Source organism: Rana temporaria, chromosome 2 (genome assembly GCF_905171775.1).
Source record: "Rana temporaria chromosome 2, aRanTem1.1, whole genome shotgun sequence".
NCBI lineage: Eukaryota > Metazoa > Chordata > Amphibia > Anura > Ranidae > Rana > Rana temporaria.
Window position 1 is genome coordinate 339,253,523 of NC_053490.1, and position 16,473 is coordinate 339,269,995.

Genomic DNA, 16,473 nt, shown 5'->3' on the forward strand with positions numbered 1-16,473 from the left:
TTTAACCGATGGTTGTGCATACTAACGATGTTTTTTTTTCTATCGGTTAGGAATCCATCGGTTAAATTTAAAACAAGTTGGCTCTTTTTTAACCGATGGATAAATAACTGATGGCGCCCACACACGATCGGTTTGGACCGATGAAAACGGTCGATCAGACCATTCTCATCAGTTTAACCGATCATGTGTACGCGGCCTTAGTGGACCCAGAAGGTTTATTTTTATAAAGGGGAAGTTATTCAATATGGATTGTACTATTATTATTATTATTATTATTATACAGGATTTATATAGCGCCAACAGTTTACGCAGCGCTTTACAACATCAGGGAAGACATTATAGTTACAGTACAATTTAATACAGGAGGGATCAGAGGGCCCTGCTCGTTAGAGCTTACAATCTAGAAGGGAGGGTGAAGTGGAACAGAGGGTAGTAGATGTGGGGAGTGATCAGGTGGGCAAAGTTAAAATACAGTTGTTAGATGTGGGTAGGATAGGGTACTAGGATAGGATAGGATAGGATGTGGGTAGATGTGGGTACTATAGCAAACATCTACTCTCCAAATAGAGACCCAGTGTCAGAGACGTCCTGCCCGTTTCCGTCATGCGCGAACCACAGACTTCTCTCGCACCTATGCGCGAGTGTGAGTCACGGCCTTTGCGTGCGTCTGTGCGCAGGCGCGCGTGTTAGACGCACAGCTGCCGCCCAACGGCCTATAAAAGACGCTGTAGGAATGCTGTACCTTGCGGTTTGATCTGCATCTGTTCCCTGAGTTCCTGTTTGAAGCATTCTGTTACAGTGTATGACCCGGCTTCCTGACCTTGCTTCCTTCTTCAGTCCTGACTTCGGCTTGTTGACCCTGCTCTGTTCTCTGCCTGATCACCCATTGCCAAGACCCAGCCTGGACTCTGACTATTCTCCTGCCTACCGTTTATGCTGTTGCTTCAAGTGTATGACCCGGCCTGTCTGACTCTGCTGACTTGCACCTGCTGCTCTGCTAACCTGCATCCACGGCTCTGCTGACCTGCATCCACGGCTCTGCTAACCTGCATCCACGGCTCTGCTGACCTGCACCTGCTGCTCTGCTGACCTGCATCCACGGCTCTGCTGACCTGCATCCACGGCTCTGCTAACCTGCATCCACGGCTCTGCTAACCTGCATCCACGGCTCTGCTAACCTGCATCATCTGCTTCCTGTCTGGCGATTCCTGCCTCAACAGCAGCAACAACCAGAACAGGCACCTTTACCTCACCGCGCTCTTACCACCACTGTCCCCATTCCAGTGGTCTCCGAGCTGGGGTTGTACGGGAGGTCTCCCTCCACTCATCAGGCTCACACCCAGGTACGTAACACCCAGATAGGTTTTTACACACAACCGTTTTTCACAACGAGAAAACTGCCATTTTTTATATTGGTCGAGAAAACCGGTCGTGTGTATGCACCCTAGCAGTTTTGTCGACGACTGAAATTGCCCGCAAAAAAAATTGAAACTAGCTCTCTTTTCTCGTCGTGTTTCACATCAGTCTTTTTCTCGTCACGAAAAACGGTCATGTGTATGCTTTTCCGAGGGGATCAAGTATAAGACAGGAGCGCTCGTTCTGATAAAACGAGCGTTCCGAATGGAGATGGCACATTCATCACGCTGTAAATTATTGCCTTGTTTAATGCAGCGCATTTTTTTCTTCTTTATAATGCTACAATAATCAACTTCTTTTGCTGCTGATATTCACACAGAGTTATGACAAACTTGTTTTTTATTATTTCTCATGATCTTATGAATAGTCATTTTTGTTTTAAAGGCAGATCTCCATAATTTTTTTTTCCTTTTTTTAAATAAATTTTAATGAAAATCTTCATTTTTTGTTTTTATGTTGAAAATATTTTAGACTGATCTCCATATTTAATTTTAGTGTCACGTTACCACCAAATTATTGTTTATAATTTTCCCTCAAGGAGGTTGGTTGGTGTCCCTTGTTAATTGGACATTGTATTTTTGAAATGTCCCTACCTACTCAAAAGCAAACTTTCCTTTTTGAATCAAAACACATGGTCAAGTATTTACTGTAAACATAAATTCCATTTATTCTGGCTCATAATAAAACAAAATTAAGATGAAGGCAATGCTGGAGAACCTGCTTCAATTTGTGCCTCCTTTTGACCCCAGGGCACACATCAAATAATATGAACACAAAATTGGGATTTGGAGAAGCACATATAGTTGGGAGCCCAATCTGGTCCTGGACTCCCAGAGGTCAGGAACAGCAGCAGGTGATTTATATGTCCCCAGTCTTTGGTACTACAATAGCCTGTGCCTTCTGTCAGACCATCTGGAAGCAAGGCCATCACTTCCTTGTCTTCCTTGTAACCTTCCCTCCAGCCTTCTTTGCAGCCTTCCTTCCACGCTTCTTCGGAGGCTGTGTCTCTGGGGGTGAGCTTGGGCCAGGAGGAGGAGGGGTGACCTCAGCAAGGTCCGTGTATTGGGTCAGCTGGCCCATCAACCCCCTGTTAATGACCTTGCAATTGAGAGTCTCACTCAGGAGACGTTGGCCCATCTCCATTTGTGTCATTTTGGCTTCCATAAGGGCGCCATAGCCCTCTTCAGTGGTGGGGGGATCTCTATAGGTAGCAGTAACCTCCCTAATGAGGGCAAGTGTTTCCTCCATCTGCCTACCCCCCCCCCCGGGCCTTCTAGTTTGAAGGTGGAGGGGAGGAATCTGGCATCTAGTGCTGGGCCTGGCCACCCCCTGGCTGCAGCTGGGCCCTGCCACCTCCTGGCTCACAATTTCTCCACCCTTACCCTGGCTGAGCTCTCCCTGTGTCAAAAAAAAATGGACATATATTAATTTTTGGCTTCAATCAATCACACACGTTTTTCAACTCATGACTGTTGCAAATTGAATGTTAATAAATAGCAAATTGAATGTTAATAAATAGCAAAAACAATCATTCCAGCCCCCAGCATTTTTCCTTCTTGACCCCTCATTTTTGTCCACAACTGTCTACTGATATGTCAAAAAATATTTTTTTCAAACAATAATTTTGGAGCAAGAGTAACATCTATTTTACATCATATTTTTAAGTACAAGTAATCTACTATACTGGGCACCATATGTCCAAATCCGGTTCTTCCAGGATCTCAGGTTGTTCCTCCAAAGAAAGCTCAGCTGGAGTGAAGGGAAGGGTGGAGGGTTGGCTGGAGGGAAGGCTGGAGCGAAGGGGAGGGTAGAAAGGGATTCCCTGACTTCCAGATGGTCGTTAAAAAAGCTCAATTTTCTGTAGTACCACAGACTGGGTACATATACATTCTCTGCTGCTGCTCCTGGCCTCATTGATTCACATCATGGATGGTGGCTGTGGGGATCCTTGTCTTGACACATTCAAACAGGGTCTCCAGTGCTGCTTTCCTGCCTCCTTTTTTATTTTTTTTTGTATCTGTTTTTTGTTTACCACAGAGCAGGTAGCTCCCTCCACCTGTCCAGGAACTCGGACATAAATTCATGCTCCTTGAAGCAATACATTATTTTTGCAAGTCAAAACACAAGACAAAAATACTAATGTCAGTCAAGACTCTCCTAATCTTTATCACCATATATAGGCCTCAATATCAGCCACTGATGAGTCAAGTAAAAATGTTACCTTCGATCTCACGTTTATTGCTTACTCCTTCCGCACACTGAAAGTAGATACGACATATGCGTCTTTCTTTGATACACTGCGCATGCGTGAAATGCCCGCCCCTGACGTTCATTTGAGCACTTTCCCCGCCCCATCTCGCTCGCAGTGGGAGACGACAATGGCGGAGAGACAATAGGTGGTTGCTATCAATACCTTCAACGAGAAGGAAAGTCCAGAGGAACCAACGCCCCGATCCCGGAGATACAAGGCCTCGAACATGGCTTTTCGAAGAGATGGTGGAGATGGTCTCCATTTTGAAGATGGCGGATTATGATTCAAAGCATGGGCTGTATAAAACACCAAATCTGCACAAGGCCAAAATTAAGGAAAAAGTGGTGAAAACTCTTCACAAAAAAATGTAAGTAATTTTCCTGTTTTTTACTATGATTACTATTACTTGCATAATGCTGCATGAGATTTTCTGGAATGTTGGACAGGTATTAAAGATTATTTAAGATAAGATATTAAAGATGGCAACTTTCATGTTCGTGGGCACAGTAAATCGGTCGTAGTAAACATCGTTTGTTTGCTCACCAATAATATGATCTTTTTGCCAGATACAGGGAAATCAATGTATAAGCATCCCAACATCTAGTGGTAGGACTCAAAGATAGGTATGACCAAGATTGCTTGTTTTGTATTCCTAATTATCACTGTTAAACTGTTCCATGGTTTTGTTTATTATTGATTATTACTAAGGCTGGAGAACTCTTACCAGATGGATATGCTCCAAGGACTCTTGTTAAGGTCCAGGACAGGCTACATACCACCAACCTTGCAAAAAAAGCCTGCTCACAGTTTGAACCCAAAGGGGTGACAGGCCTAACCTCCCGTGGAGGTTAATCCAATTAGAATGTTTGTAGCTCAAACTTCGGCACTGTATTTTCCTTGTGTAAGATATATTCCTGTTTTTTCGCTTTGTATATCTTGTACTGAACCAAATGCATTATTTTCTGTATACATTGTGGAAATTCAATAAAAATAAGGGAAATCAAAGTAAATGGTAAGTGAACCAACAATGCACTAGCTTAAAGGAACCTATTTAGAAAATTAAAGACAAACCTTTACAACCCCTTTAAGAGAATTTTTAGATTTGAATAGAGGAACTGGCCCTGTGGGGGTAATTTGGGAAAGGGTGGCTGGAGAGAGGGTTGCAACAACGAAAGAACAATATGTGAACAACCCGACCCCCGATACTCTCAGGGCTTGGTCAGAGTTACACCAGAGTTATAGGACACAAATGGTTAGGAAAGCAGAAAATAAACAACTTTTTCAGAGGCAGAAAACCTTTGGGGAGGGGGAAAGGGAGGGGCGAAAGCTGGCCCATCTGGTCAAGGCAAACTCACCTACATCTATGGTCCCGCGATTAGCATAGGGATGAGCAGGGTTTCATCACACACTAAGAAAATCGTAGATACGTTTAAAGAATATTATAAGATCTGTATAGCTCTCGGCAGGAGGAGATGAGGGAGGAAGTGAATGCTTTTTTCAGGGGTCTGGCAATCCCGGCCCTCTCTGAAACCGATAGGGAGGAGCTGGATTCACTTATAACATTAGAGAAACTACAGCAGGTCACAAGGGAGATGGCAGGTCAGAAATCTCCAGGACCCAACGGCCTTCTGGCACAGACCTACAGACGATAACGGGAAGGTGCTACTGCCCGAGCTGCTGGAGGTCTTAAACTGGTCGGTGACGGGGAGGGAGCTTCCTACATCTATGATGGATTCTACCATAGTTGTGATACATAAGGAGGGCAAAGATCTACTTAATACATCCTCATATAGACCAATTTCCTTAATTAATACAGATATAAAAATCCTGGCGAAGGTCTTGGCGGCTAGGTTAAACAGGGTCATTCAGAAACGTGTCCACCCCGATCAGTCAGGAGCTATCCCTGGAAGATCTACTAGTTTAAATATAAGACGCGTGTATTTGAATTTACAGATCCCGGCTGATGGAGATGGATCGAGGGCCATTTTGTCTTTGGATGCCGCCAAGGCCTTTGACAGCCTTGAATGGCAATATCTGTGGAGGGTCCTGACCGAGTTCCAATTTGGCCCGGGCTTTATTAACTGGATAAAATTGCTATAAAGAAGTGCCAGAAGCAAAAGTGAGAGTGAATAGTGAATATTTAGACAAATTTCAACTGCTGAGGGTGACGAGACAGGGGTGCCTCCTATGTCCCCCCAGCTCTTCGCCCTCGCAAATCGAACCTCTGGCAGTGGCTCTCGGGTCCTCCCTGGTGGTAAGAGGATTTAGCATTTATATGCGGATGACCTAATATTTCTGGGAGACATGCAGACTTCCCCGTTGAGGGCAATTGAAATAATTAAACAGTTTGGCCAATTTTCCGGACTTACCATAAACTGGGAAAAATCCCTTGCCTGAGGTGGTTGCTCAGATTTAAATAGTGGACAAAATGAAATATTTGGGGATTAATATTACAAGAGACCCCAAACAGTATATCATAAATAATATTTTCCCACTCCTGGAAAATTTTTAATATGAAAATGTTTCCTATTATCAGTAGCAGGACAATGTAACTTGATTAAAACGCTATGGATGCCACAGCTTTTGTATGCATTACATAACTCTCCAGTGTGGGTATACAAAAAGTGGTTCCAAAAGTTGGATGTTATCTTTAAAGAATTAATCTGGAAAGGTGGTCCGGCAAGAATTTGCTTGTGTACCCTACAATTACAAAGATAGGAAGGAGGGGTTGCACTCCCACAACCTCAGAGTTACTTCCTTGTGCTACAATTACAGCATATGGGAGGGTGTAATGGATTGGAAGGGGGATATGTTGTAAAGTTCGGCGGCAGCAGGAGCGGTCCACCCCCCTTCTTTAAAGATTACCTGTGTTCCAAAAAAATTTTATTAGTGAATATATTCGGCCGAAATCGTGGCACCCCCCTTTTGTCCACGATTTCGGCTGAAAATTCACTATAAAAATTTTTTTGGAACATTTGGAATTTTTTTTTTTTTTTTAGTGCACATTTGTCCGAAATCGCGGCACCCCCATCCCCCCCGCTGGGGGGGTGGGGGGTGGGGGTGCCGCGATTTTGGCCGAATGTTCACTAGACATGATGAGCAATTAACCCAGTGCAGATGTAGGCTCATTGCAAGGGTGTATTTTTTTTACATTTTCATGGAGTTGGGCTTTAATAAATGATTTTTAATGTTCAATGCAATGCATATTATGGGTGAAATGCCAGCCGTCAGCAGCCTGAGCCCAGGAGAAGATGGGGAGCTACAAGTCCCAGCAGGTTATAATATAAGGCTCCTAGGTGGATGGGAGTCTTATATTATAACCTGCTGGGACTTGTAGTTCCCCATCTTCTCCTGGGCTCAGGTGCATGCAATCCACCATCTAAGGGACTACAAGTCCCAGCAGTGAGAAAAACTGGACAAAGATGGTGGATTGCATGCACCTGAGCCCCAGGAGACGATGGAGAACTACAAGTCCCAGCAGGTTATAATATAAAGCTCCGAGGTGGATGGATGACTGGACAGTGACACAGTGGGCACAATTGGCACAGTGGCTGTGTTTGATGGCATGGTACAGTGGCTGCATTTGATGGCATGGTACAGTGGCTGCATTTGATGGCATGGTACAGTGGCTGCATTTGATGGCATGGCACAGTGGCTGCATTTGATGGCATGGCACAGTGGTGACAATTGATGGCACAGTGACCACAATTGATGGCATGGCACAGTGGCTGCATTTGATGGCATGGTACAGTGGCTGCATTTGATGGCATGGTACAGTGGCTGCATTTGATGGCATGGCACAGTGGCTGCATTTGATGGCATGGCACAGTGGTGACAAGTGATGGCAGTGACCACAATTGATGGCATGGCACAGTGGTGACAATTGATGGCACAGTGACCACAATTGATGGCATGGCACAGTGGCTGCATTTGATGGCATGGTACAGTGGCTGCATTTGATGGCATGGTACAGTGGCTGCATTTGATGGCATGGCACAGTGGTGACAATTGATGGCACAGTGACCACAATTGATGGCATGGCACAGTGGTTGCATTTGATGGCATGGCACAGTGGCTGCGTTTGATGGCATGGCACAGTGGTGACAATTGATGGCACAGTGACTGCGTTTGATGGCATGGCACAGTGGCTGCGTTTGATGGCATGGCACAGTGGCTGCGTTTGATGGCATGGCACAGTGGCTGCGTTTGATGGCATGGCACAGTGGCTGCGTTTGATGGCATGGCACAGTGGCTGCGTATTGATGGAACAGTGGCTGCATTTGAAGGCACAGTGAGGCTGCGATTTTTTTTCTTCTTCGTTTGCGCCCCCCAAAAAATTTTGAGCACCAGCCGCCACTGCCCCAAAGGTTTTTTTTTTGTTTGGCCGCAGATTGAACGCAAGCTGTCCAATGTGCAGGGAAATGGAAAGTGATTTAATCCACATGTTTTGGAGGTGTCCGAAGTTATTTCAGTATTAAGAGGGAGTTATAAGTCAGGTATTTGGGGGACCCCCAAACCTGGATGTTAGGCTCTTTGTATTGGGGCTTGTAGAGGGGGAGGGAAACCCCGGATGCACCCAGATTTAAATCCTTAGGTGCCTATTCCAGGCAATGAAATTGATAGCACAAAATGTGGCAATTGGTCTTGCCTCCATCTTGTACAGAATGGGAGCAAGACATGAAAGACAATTTGGAAGGAAAAATCTGCATATATCAGACAAGGTTGCATAAAGAAATATGAAGAGATCTGAAAACCCTGGTGGGAGGTAAAGGGGTATCCCCCTAGATTGAGATGGAAGATATTATAATCCAGGAACCATTGGCACAGAGGGAGAAGGATAAGAAGGGTTGGAGAGAGAGGATAGGGATCAATGATATCCATGTCAAAGGAAAAGGTAAAGGGACAGAGAACAAGCACAATAAAGACAAGAGGTGACATATTGCAATGAGAGAGAAAGGTGACCGAGGGTAAAATATGTGGAATTAAGAAAGGAGGATGTGAAAAAATTTGAGGTACACAAACCATAGGATGGACTATGGGTGTCCTGAGGTACTGCGGTGCCACGTCCTAGATAGTATTTAGAAAGGTTTATTGTTTCGGAAGGAATGGACTTTCTAGGCACCAGTGGTTAACACAGAATAGTTGTTTATTGATACAATCCCAGACACATGGGTGATTGAACCAACATTACAGTACATATAATACAAAATACATTTAAAAAACATGAATTGTCACAGAATAATTCTGTGATACTAAAACAATGAGAATAAATTTACTAAAACCAATAGAGGTCCACTAAGGACAGCAACGTGAGTTGATGAGCAACGTAATTGTTATGACGTATTTTTGCATGAGCTCTACATGTTTCGCAGTTGAGTGCTTCTTCAGGAGCTATAGATTTTCTAAGAAGGAAAAGATAGTAGACTATTATTGGTTTCCAATTTAGTGTATTATTAGGCATTTGTAGGTAACAAAAAATTATATCCAGTGTGCAGTAACGCACTATAACAAAAAAGGAACATGCATCAATGACCAAGGTTGCCACAGCGCCAACAAGGGGACAGCACGAAAAGGGACCACATGCAGGAAGTGTAGGGACAAACCACGTAATCTTCATACTGATAGAAGAGGTGGATCCATGCAAAGAACTGAGACCACCATTACAGACGTGCTCTAAATTACTAGAGGTGCCATATAGTAAAAAAGGAAGAAGATAACAATAGCAATGAGGACAGGAATAGAGGCTACGGTAACTCCCATAAACACTGATAGGTGGTAGAAAGGCCTGTGTGTAGAAACAGTATAGGAAATGGTCAGGGCCAAAGATGATAAACCTACCATCCACGGTAATGGATAGGGTTGAATTTTAAATTTAAATTACGTAGACTGGATCAGAAGGTAGAATGTCAAGGCATCAAGGACTGTTTAAGTAGATGAATCTAATGGGGCCAATAAAACAATACTAGTAAAGGCTCCATATAGAAAAGATTTTTCCAATCGGGGTAAAAAAAGGGGGGGGAATGATGAGATAAATGAATATCATAGTAGGAAAATACATACCCAAATATATACCGCAGCAGACAATAAGCTGATCAAATTTATAGACAGGTACAAGGTTGCAGGTGTAACCTGCATGCGTAGGGGTGATGGAGACAAGTCCCATAGGAGTAGGGAAGAAAATCCTTACAAATAGAGACCAGAAAGTCAGAGATGCTGTGGTGAAGTAGGAGGGTATCTGGTCAAAAAAAAACACACATGAGCGTGTATTAAATATAGGTATACTGCCCGTTTAGGAGAAATGTCAAAGTAAATAGATAGCGTAAAAGTAGATAGGGAGAGACCGTCAGTCTACTCACCAAATATCAGCCGTCATGCTGTTTCACACGCCAATAGCTTTGGGGAGGTAGCCTCTAAATGTTTGGGCTGTCTGTCCCATTATATGTGGATGCCTCCGATCACGTGTGCGGATGGGACTTCTGCATCACGTGACCCAGCCGGGATGATGCTCGCAGCAGGCTTACACAAGCCAGGGCGGGCCTGTCGGGGAGAGGAGGAGTGGAGACACACGTCCCGCCAATGGCAGGAGTCGGGGCGTGTCCCTGGACTCACCGCACACCCTCGATGGCGAAGCCATCAAAGCGGCGCTGAATGAGGGAATCGCTCCACTTAACCCCAAGTAAACCACAGCATGCAACCCATGCTGTGGTTAGCCGGCCATACAATTCCTGCAGTGAACCCCAAGGGCCGCGCCAATCCCCAGTAACACCAGGGCAACCAAGATCATGAGCATGTAACATTATGTGAAATATACCTTAAAAAACAAAAATACGATTGTAACAGTATGCCAACCACTAGCAGCAAAGTGTGGATGACAATGAATAATATGCAGAATATCTTAGTTTATTATATTTAATGAAACAGATACAAGTTTTTTTCTTCAAGACAACATATCTATATCTTAATGGTAATAAGACAATCAGAACGAAGGGAGAGAAAAAGGAAAAAGAAAAAAGAAAACAGAAAAAAGGCGGGGAGGGGGGAGCAGAGCCGTAAACACAAATAAGATCAGAGTACCACCACAGTTTGTATATAATGAGACAATTTTAGGCACTTTTGGAATATGGATTGCTAACTATGTAATAGGGAACTGGGAAGTTACCCTTAAAGTGATAGTGTAATAAAAACATCCATATTTTGATATCCATAAATCCTACAAGGATGGTACAAATACAACTAAAATGCGACCAGAGAGGTAGCCTGGTGGTGCATTAAAGAAATGATTTGTATGTCTGCAGTTCGTTGATACCTGGGGGTTGGGTGGCATTGAGTCTTTCAATCCATTTTGTTTCGATTTGCAGGATTTTTTTGTCCCAGTCGCCTCCTCTTGGGTCGCGTTCAATCACAGCGAGGACCAAGTATGAGGCAGAAGATGTATTAAAGATGTATTAAACCTCCTCACAGTCAACGTCTCAAAATCAATAGGCATGCCCATCAACATCCCCCCACTAGAATTAGACTCCATACGCTCCTCCTTCGAATTTTCTTACACCCCAGATTCTCTCCCATACCTAGGTATTTATCTCACCCCTAATCTTGATGACCTTGCAAGTAAAAATTACTTCCCGATGTTCCAAAAATTAAGGGCGACACTTAAAATGTGGAAATCTTTCAAGATCTCTTTCCTCGGTAAAATCACAGCGATTAAAATGACACTCCTCCCAAAATTACTTTATCTATTTAGAGCACTCCCCATTAGAATTAATAAATCCCTTATCACCAAATTCCAATCTGATATTAACAAATTTATTTGGTCTGACTCCCACCCCCGTTCTCCTAGACAAGTCTTGCACAAATCTCAGAGATCTGGCGGCCTCGGCCTCCCAGACCTTTGGCTATACTACCTCTCAGCAAGATGGACCCAAACAGCACAATGGCACATCCCGCATTCCAAGATCCCATGGATAGCTTTCGAGAAATCCTCAATATCCCCTTTCACCATCTCAGGGATTCTCTGGGGAAATAAAATCTCAATTCCATCCCTAAATTCCCTTAACCAAATTGTAGCACATTCTTATCACTTATGGAAGCTCCATAATGGAAAATATAACCTCGTTTCTAAATCCCCACCGTTTGCTACATTCATAGGAGACCCAAAATTCATACAAAACTCCCCAATAGACCTTTCATGGTGGAAGACTAAAAACCTCACTACACTTAACAAATTTATTATAGGTACAAACTTCATCCCCTTCTCCACCCTGAAAGCTAAATATCAGATTCCGGATTCGGAATTCGATAATTTCATCCTTATCAAACAATTTTTCGAAACTCACTTCAAAACCACAAACACCCAATCCCCCTCTCATTTTGAAAAACTCTGTCGCGATTCCCCCAGGATGAAAGGTTTCATCTCAGAACTTTATTTCATCATGTCTAACAACACAGAGCCCAATAAATTATCATATATGCTAAAATGGGAACAAGACCTTAACTTTACGTACTCCCCAGTAAACTGGGACAACTGTATAACCAATCTACACAAATGCACCAGATCTATTGCAATCAAGGAAACAGCCCTAAAAGTGTTTATCAGATGGTATTATACCCCGACAAAACTCCACGCCATTTTTCCCTCAATCCCCTCCTCATGCTTTAGAGGCTGCGATGTTTCGGGTTCTTTCCCCCACATTTTTTGGTCTTGCGATAAGGTCAAGAATGTTTGGTCACAGCTTGAAAGTTTTGCCTCTAAAATTTCAGACAAACCAATCACCCTCACAATACATAACTGTTTACTTTTCTCCCCCATCACGGACCTTTCCACATGCCATATGAGACTCATCCATACATTATGTGTAGCCATACACTGGCTGATTGCATCTCAATGGAAATCCCCAATAATACTCCTAAATCCACTCAAACACAGGATTAACGAGATAAATTTGATGGAAAAAATCTCCCATACGCTACAAAACACCATGCACATTTTCAACAATAAATGGTCCCCCTGGTCTGAATATTCACCTCTCTTTTTTAATACAAACTAATTTCTTTATTATACCACATTCCCTTTAACATGGCTTCCCTCAATATTCTTTCAAGATCCTCCATGGTTCTTTCCCATCTCTAAGTAAAGCCTGTTAACCCCAATTTCTTTGCTGTGTCATATTATATTTCTGTTTCTGATATGAACTTACCACATCATTTATAATTATGCTGTATCTTTATATTTTTCCAACTATGTACCGCTCTCTATCTTTTGCAATAAAAGTTTGTAAACAAAAAAAAAAAAAAGATGTATTAAACCGGTGGTAAAGATCTAGATGGCGGCTTACGGGTGTCAGAATTTTGCCACTAGAAGAGTAGTATATATGGTCTCTTATACGATGACGTAGTGGGCGGATAGTCTTTCCGACATAATAGACACCACATGTGCACGTCATGAGATAAACCACACCCATAGTGTCACAATCTGCTTTAAACCTTGGTTTAAACCTTTCACCATTGGGTAGGGTAAATTCCTTTCATGTCACTACATATTGGCAGAATACACAGTGTCCACACCTGAAGATGCCCTTGGCAGATGAAGGGCATCGTCCACCGGGGGCATAGTGGCTACAAGTGAGTTGGTCTCTTAGCGATGTTGATTGCCTAAAGACCATCTCAGGGCGTTCACCCACATATTTGCTGAGGATCGAGTCCTCCAGCAAAATATGCCAGTGCTTAGTGAGTACCTCTCAGTTGGGTCTGTTGGTCAGAATACTTGGTGATAAATTTTACCGAACCATACGGGTCCTGTTGTGTGCGAACTTTGTGCAACAATGAATTTCTGGATTGTTGTATTCCTTCCGCAGCAGGGTTTTTGAGTATCCCTGTGCCAGTAAGCGATCTCTTAACAAGTTGGCATGATGTTTATACTGCGTTTCAGTGGGGTGGCATGTGCACTCGCTGAGTGTAGAATGGTATTACCCGCAGTTTCCTTGCGGTATAAAGTGGACGCTAGGCGGTTATCATTGTCAATGAAAATTTCAACGTCCAAAAAGGAGATCCTACAAGGGTGGCTACTGACCGTGAATTTCAAATTATAGTTATTGTTCAATACATTGACGAATTCAGTCAGGGCCGACTGTGTATTGGTCCAAACTATGAAAATATCGTCAATATAACGAAGCCACACTAGTGCCCGATTCATGTGGTCAGACAGCTGTTCATCCGAGAAAATGTCCCGCTCCCACCCCCCCAGGTACAGGTTTGCGTAGGCCGGTGCACAGCAAGTGCCCATGGCCACGCCCTGTACCTGGAGGTAGTGGGAGCTGTTGAAGGTGAACCAGTTATGAGTCAGGATGAACATGAGCAGTTTCAAAATAAATTCATTGAATGGCCATGAGTGGTGGTCTTGCTCCATGAGAAAAGTGCGTGCCATTCCGACGCCCTGCTCGTGAGGGATACTGGAGTACAAAGCCTCCACATCCAGAGTCACGAGCAGGGCGTCAGAAAGGACAGGCATTCCCTCAATTTGTTTGAGGAGATCCAGTGTGTCCTTGACAAATGACGGTAGTCGGGTAACATGTGGTGTCAAGAAGAAGTCGATAAATCTACTTGCATTTTCAGTGATAGATCCGATACCGGATACAATAGGCCTACCGGGGGGCGCTTTTAAGTTCTTATGTACCTTAGGTAGGGCATAAAATGTAGGTGCCCGTGGAAATTTAGTGTTTAGGTAAATTTAGGTAAGTTTCTTGGTCTATCGTGCCTTTCATAAATGCCTCACCTATCAGCGCTTTGTACTCATTTGTATAGTGTGCCACTGAAACCACTGCAATTCTGCGATACCAGGACAGATTGGACAGAATGTCCATACACATTTTGATGTATTATTCGTTGGTAAACAATACGATGTTACCTCCTTTGTTGGAGGGTTTAATTATAAGGGCCGAATGGTTCCTCAGTTTGCCAATTGAGTGCGTTTGTTGTTTTGTCAGATTAGATTGTCTAGGGTTGATATCAAGTAATTTGATCTCACTGACAGTAGCCAATAGAAAGGTCCAGACAAAAGGATTAGTGGTAAGGTCCGGGAATTTGGTTGATTTTGGTTTGAATTTACGGCTGGGTAGTACAAGAGTGGGGGGTGCAGGTGCATCAAGATCAGGTGGACCGGGAGGTGTCTGTTCTGATTCATTTTCCTCCAATAATAATACAAGATCTCTGAAGGCACGAAATTCGGCCACTGTGAAATGTTTGATGCTCTCGGCTAGTTCTTTATCTTTCTTGGATCGCAATCAATCCTGATCGAATAGATATTTGTATGTTAATTTTCTAGCAAAGAGATATAGATCTTTAAATCGTATCATATTTGTCAAGTTGTGATGTAGGACAAAAACTGAGTCCAAAATGTAATACCTCCAACTCTTCTTCAGAGAATTCATAGGGGGTCAAATTGATAATGTTGCAACCTACGTTTGGGGAATTTGTGACGGGGCCAAGGGAAAATTAGACTGTGAGGGTCCGGGAATTGCTAGGTGAGAATCTAATGTACTTTGTTTGGTAGCGGTGGTACCCGCATTTACCAAACTAGGTGACAAAAGTGAAATATTTGGTGTTGTACGTCCTGATTGGTGTCCCCTTGGTGGCGCTGTGGCAACCTTGGTCATTGATGCATGTTCCTTTTTTGTTATAGTGCGTTATTGCACACTGGATATCATTTTTTGTTACCTACAAATGCCTAATAATACACTAAATTGGAAACCAATAATAGTCTACTATCTTTTCCTTCTTAGAAAATCTATAGCTCCTGAAGAAGCACTCAACTGCGAAACATGTAGAGCTCATGCAAAAATACGTCTACTAACAATTACGTTGGTCATCAACTCACGTTGCTGTCCTTAGTGGACCTCTATTGGTTTTAGTAAATTTATTCTCATTGTTTTAGTTTCACAGAATTATTCTGTGACAATTCATGTTTTTTAAATGTATTTTGTATTATATGTACTGTAATGTTGGTTCAATCACCCATGTGTCTGGGATTGTATCAATAAACAACTATTCTGTGTTAACCACAGGTGCCTAGAAAGTCCATTCCTTCCGAAACAATAAACCTTTCTAAAGAAAGGAGGATGGTTGAGAGTGGGTACTGGGATTGTGAGTTTGGAGCTGGAAGGGAAATGGATTGAATAGTTTGTGAGGGGGTGATGAGAGGGCAGGTATGGAGGAACTGAATGGAATGTGAAAAGGGAGGTAGATGGACATGTTATAGAATAAACAACTGAGAAATTAATTGTGAATATGTTATACGATCATTATTTTGTACCTTTGCATATAAAGTGGTGCTGGGAGGGGGAGGGTATAATGGTCTTCTGTATGTCAATATGTTTAATGAAAAAATTCAATAAAGATTATGAAAAGTTAAATAAATAAAATATTGATTAAAACAGCCATTTTGGTTTGTGGTGCTCAGATACAGTGGTTGTAGCCCTAAAAGAAAAAAAATAAGCTATTGTCCCTCTTAGGCACGATATATAGTGGTTCTCAACCTCAGTCCTCAGGTCCCCCCCCCCCCCCCCCCAATGGGCCATGTTTTCAGGTTTTCCTTTACTATGCCCTGCTGCTTTAAATCAATGACATAGTATTGATAAGAGCTATTTTATCTAAGGAGAAGTTCTCAAAACATGGCCTGTGGGGATACTTGAAGACTGAGGTTGAGAACCCCTGATATATAACATAGTGCTTTTGCAGTGTCAGTTGGCCCTTTCCATGTTGTATAATACCTGGTTAATCCTGCCTATTCCTGTATTCCCCTCTGTAATCTAACC

At 43.0% G+C, this 16,473-nt stretch overlaps 1 protein-coding gene and 1 long non-coding RNA gene across 6 annotated transcripts in view; both read right to left on the reverse strand.

The window, feature by feature from the left end:
- The window catches only part of LOC120928427 (CUB and sushi domain-containing protein 1-like), a 368,880-nt gene that overhangs the window by 203,799 nt on the left and 148,608 nt on the right, over window positions 1–16,473 (reverse strand). The window lies entirely within an intron of this gene.
- Window positions 8,796–10,890, reverse strand: LOC120928431. The gene is made up of 2 exons (XR_005747182.1): window positions 9,728–10,890; window positions 8,796–9,069 (listed from the first exon to the last, which is right to left on the reverse strand). It is a non-coding gene; the product is annotated as an uncharacterized LOC120928431 (long non-coding RNA).